This window comes from Muscardinus avellanarius (assembly GCF_963383645.1).
Source record: "Muscardinus avellanarius genome assembly, chromosome: 3".
Taxonomy (NCBI): domain Eukaryota; kingdom Metazoa; phylum Chordata; class Mammalia; order Rodentia; family Gliridae; genus Muscardinus; species Muscardinus avellanarius.
In genome coordinates this window covers 107989845-107995272 of record NC_137788.1, presented here as the reverse complement: position 1 = coordinate 107995272, position 5428 = coordinate 107989845, and positions in this window count along the sequence as shown.

Sequence of the window (5428 nt, the reverse complement as noted above, 5' to 3'; positions counted from 1 at the left end):
TGGGCTCGGTTTCCCGCGCCCCCCAGCTCCAGCGTGCGGACCCGCGGCCTCCCTGTCCGCCTCAACCAGCCCGCACCACCTCGGCCCGGTCGCTGAACTCGGGCCAGAAAGGGCTCTAGGCCTGAGTCGTAGCCGCCCGGTTTGGTAATTCAGCTACCCAGCGCCGCCAAGCACGTGAACCTGTCTCACCTGCACAGGTTTGGTGGGAATTATCCTGCGCGTTTAAGTCAAGGTCACATTCCCAAAGTCCAGATGGGCGAACACCAGCTGTGCTCAGAGAAGAAGAATCCGTTTGCTTCACTATTAGGGGGTGAAACTGAGGATGTTTTCAGTTTGATAAAGCTGGATGGTTTTCTCTATCATGTACTTCTTTAGACAGAACTGTTATGAGTGGACCATTAGGGATGTCCTATGCCTTTTACGACGTCCTCTTAATCCATAAAATAAAAATCTCCTGTTCACAGTATCCTCTCCTCTCCCTTTTCTGCACTAGGAGAACTCTACCTACCTCAGTGCTACCCTAGGACTGCGCTTGAATGCGGTGGTATCTAGACCTTTGCCCCCCCACCCCCAGGCCCTCCAATGAAACTATCTTCCACCGCGGCTCGCGTAGCTAACTCCTGCTCGCTAGTCGCCGTCCATCATAGAATACAAACTCACTGTACGGTTTTGTGCCTATACCCACAGACAACAAGGCCAAAGCTGTTGCTCTTCTCCACTGGCTCTGCTAGGCAGAGTCTGAGCATTCTAGAGCAGGGAGTTCGGATTGGATTTTATCCGCCATTCCATGGAGCCACAGGCAACTGGATCCTCTATTTCTAGGATGGGGTCCGCTGGCCTGGTTATGCACTGATAGAAAAGGTTAAGTTATTAAGGGCAGGAGAAAACTACCGGTGAAAAACTAAGAGGCTGAACAAATGATTTAAAAAAAAACTTCAGGTAAGAGGAATAAAAACTATAGTTAACTATTTTATTCTTGAAAATTATATATATATGCATATGCATATATATATATATATAATCTTCTTGGAAATATATATGCCAGTATGTATGTATGTATATATATATATATATATATATATATATATATATATATATATATATATATATATATTGGCAGTACTGAGGTTGGAACCCAGGAGCATTCTAACTCTGAGCTACACCTCCAGCCCAATTTCTTATTCTTTATTTTGAAACAGGATCTCACTAAGTTGCAAAGGGCCTCATTAAGTAGCAGAGGCTGTCTGGAACCCGAATCCTCCTGTCTCAGCCTCCCAAGTACTGGGATGTGTGTGTGTGTGGGGGGGGGGTACTGGGGATGGAAACCAGGGGCTTTCTACCTCCAGGCTATACTCCCAGACCTATTTTATACTTTATTCGGAAACAGGGTCTCACTAAGTTGCTGAGATCCTCACTAAGTAGCTGAGGCTGGCTTCGAACCTGTGTGATCCTCCTGTCTCAGACACCCAAGTACTGGGATTACAAGTGTGCTCCACCATGCCCGGCTAAAAAGATATATTTTAAAGTATTCTCACCACAAAAAGTCTGGTAATGCTATGGTTAATTAGCTCAATTTAACTATTTAATTATGTACACATATTTAAAATAACGTGTTCTAAGTATGCAATTTTGTCAAATAGTTTTCAAAAGTTAAGTGCTATTCTGAATCTATTTGTGGAGTTTCTGGATTTGGGAAGTAGGAAAACCTGGATGTACCTTCTCCCAATTCTGTTCCCCCTATATGATTATATTGCATTTAAGTGAATCTGAGGTCATGGGTGTGTTTGTTTGCACATGTGTCCCTGTGTATATGCATGCTATTGACATTTACACTTGTGGAAATGGCCCTAAATCAGCCTACCTCCCCCTTTGCTATTTGCACTGAAAAAATGTTGATTGCAGAGTTTATGATTCCCAAGCTTCTTAGAAAGTTCCTACAAAAGGAACAGACTTTAGGAATGGAACACATTATTTAAAAGGGATTTATTTAGCAGACTGCTTCTCAGCATTATCTCTAAAAGTAGTAGAACTGGACATTGAAGCTCAAGGCTGTTCCTTCCCCACTTCCACAACTGCACAGGAGGAAAAGTGTGAAGTCATCTGGTGCCAGCTAACTGGTTACCTCGTCTGGCAAAGGCCCGAGGTGTGTGAGTGTATCCATCACTCTGACAGTTTAGAGCTGAAACTTCACAAACCTGCTATGAAGTCAGGTTGGGGTTTGCTAGTTGAATTTGGACACACACACACACACATTTATAGAGGAAAGTCTAATAAAATGCCCTATTTGTGGTAGACTTTTAATGATTATTTGTTGAATAAATGGGTGAACATATATGCGTATCTATTTTGTCCATGGCAAGGGATTTTATTTAACTAAGTTTATATATAATATATAACATATGTGACAAAGAACTGTGTGCACAATATAGGAGGTTTTTAAAAAAATATTTTTTTCTCATTGCTGTCCCTCTACAATGCCCCAACATGTCTGTGCTGGCAGTTGGTAAGCTTATCAGACCGCCCTTGCTCAAAGCCTGCCAGACAGTTGGTAAAAGCAAATGTATTGCTTTGGTCCCATTCTTACTTCTGTCACAGATGATACCCACACGCACGCTCCAGCGGGTACACTGCTTGTATGTCAGGGGCCTGGAGGCAGGCAGGTTGCCCCTGACAGCCAACTCCAGCCTTGGTCAGCATGTCCACAGAGTAGCTGAAGTTCTCAGAGAAAGCTCGGGGTCTTAATTTGAAAAAAGATTGACCATTCCAGAAAGGACAGAAGCCACAGTCCCATGTCTGGCTGAGACTAGTTCCATATTCTAGGTTTTTTTTTTTTTAATTTAAGGGTGTGTGTGTGTGTGTGTGTGTGTGTGTGTGTGTGTGTGTGTTTTACTGGGGATTTCACCTGGGGGGGGGGCTGTTCTACCTCTGAGATATACCTCTAACCCTTTTACTTTATTTTTTATTATGCCTTTGTTGGTGCATTGTAGTCTCACATCATAACACAGTTCAGAGTGATAATTACAGTTAGAGTGTAATCACAAGTGGGGACCTCAGGGGAGAGAGCCTAGTGCCAGGACCTTAGAGCTCAGTGGGTCTTGCTCTTGCCAGGCAGTGGACCCCGTTTTCATTCTTTGGGCCCCCAGCCAGGCCTGCTGCCGATATTCTTCCTCTCCTTCCCACCTTTCCTAGGCCCTTCCCGAGGGACTTGGAGTCACCACAGGAGGAGGAAAAGCACATCTCTGCTCCTCGAGCCAGTCGACTGCAGCCTGGATGACCGGCTGTTCTCCACTTCCTAATCGCCCACTTTGCCTCTGACACCTAGCATTTGGCAGCGCAGAGGCCAGCCTATGCAGGGAGTCCTCTCTAAAGGCTTCCCCCAGAGCCCAGCTGCTTAATTAAAAGTGTGATGGGGCTGGCGTGGTGGCGCACACTGGTAATCCTGGAATTGGGGAAGCTGAGACAAGAGGATCACAGGTTTGTGGCCACAGCAACTTAGTGAGACCCTGCTTCAAAATAAAGAATAAAGAGCTGGAGGTGGTGGCACATGCTTATAATCCCAGCATTTGGGGCCGGGTTCGGGTTCACGGACAGCCTCAACTACTTAGTGAGGCCCTTTGCAACTCAGTAGATCCTGTTTCAAAATAAAGAACAAAAAAAGAGGGCTGGGGGTGTAGCTCAGAGGTGGAATGCCCCTGGGTTCCATCCCCAGTAAAGCAAAATAAATAAATAAGTAAGTAAAGAAAGAAAGAAAGAAAGAAAGAAAGAAAGAAAGAAAGAAAGAGATGGGGACAGGATGCAAGTGCTTTTAAAATTCCACTTACAGCCAAAGAAACAGTGGTAGCTGTTGAAGCAACCTAGAATGTTTCAGACCCTATGCTCCTTTCCCTCAGGACAGAAGCCCTCTCTCCTTTTTTCTTTCTTTCTTTCTTTCTTTCTTTCTTTCTTTCTTTCTTTCTTTTTTTCTTTGTAATAGGGATTGATTATGAGAACATTCTACCTCTGACTTACACCCCTACTCCTTTTTTATTTTTTATTTTAAAACAGGGTCTTGCTAAGGTGCTGAGTGAGGGGCTCCCAGAAGTTGCTGAGGCTGGTCTTGAACTTGGGATCTTCCTGTCTCTGTTCTCCATATACTGGAATTTCAGGCTTGTGCCAATAAGCCCCTGATCAGTTTGGATTCTTTAAAAGTGATGGAATGGAAAGAGGTCAGAACTCAGACTGGGGTGGGAGAGAGGCCGGGTGCTAAAGGGGAGTCGCACTTGTTTCTAACTCAAATTAGACAGAAAATGCCAGCCGGCCGTGGCCTTTGAAGGAAGCACCTCTCACCTGAGCAGAGCGCGCCAGGTTTGTCCCTGGGACCTGGCAGACGCGATCCGCTAGGGAAACCCGAGAGACCCCAGGAACTCAGTTCCAGCCGGGCCGTGATGGGGGCAGGAGACCTGTGCGCTGCTTTCCCACCCACCTGCCAGCCCAGAGGTGCTTCGCCACCAGGTCACGCTTTGCAGGTTTTAAAGAATGAAGAGTGGCGACAGCCCAAAGGTGTCCAGCGCAGGGACCTCCGCGGGCCGCAGCCTGCTGCCTGGAAGTTCTCTGGGGGCTCCTTTCACGAGTCGCTTTAAAAAACGAAACCAAACCCCAACTCAACGGTGTTGAATCAGCTGCTCACTCGACCTGGCCCGCCCCGATGTGATCTACAGCCGCGGTCGCTAATGGTCACCTAGGGACAAATTAAGGAATTGAAAATGCTGAGCTTGAGAAGTTGAATTCCTTACACTATCTGGGGTCGTTAATCACCCAGTTAGAAACAGCAGGCAGGAAAGTAGCGGAGGGACAGCGTAGGTCTGGGTAGGTCCGGGCGCGTCCGGTGCTCGCTCAGGTGGTGGGGTTCAAATGGAAGATGCGCGCACTTGCCCAGGGTGCTCAGAACCCGCGCTCGGGCGCACAGTCGACAGTTTCCCCAAACCCGTGGGTGCCCCAAATCGTCCACTTTTATAAATAGGAACCTTGATCTGGGTAATAAGGAGATTGGCTCAGGGTTAGCTCAAGACTCCAGTGAGTCCGATCTGCACCCAGCGAAGGTGGCTAGTTTCTCTCCCTAGGCGCGCAGGAGCAGAAGATTCGCATTCAGAAGCCACTTCCCAGTTCTGAGTGGGGTTAACGGTGGTGCTGGCTGCGGGACGTCGCGCCTTAGGAAAAATGATTCGCGAGGTTTACAGAGATAGAAGGCAAGTGTGTGTGTGTGTGTGTGTGTGTGTGTGTGTGTGTGTGTACGCACGCGCGTGTGCGTGTGTGTGCGTGTGTTCTGTGTAGACCAGGAAGTGGGGTGCCTCCCTGCAGGCCACCCTCTCAGGTGGGGGTCGTGACAAATGCAGTATTCTGGGAAAACAGGCGCGGGATGGCCAGGCCCGCTACAGTCTTCCAAGGCAAA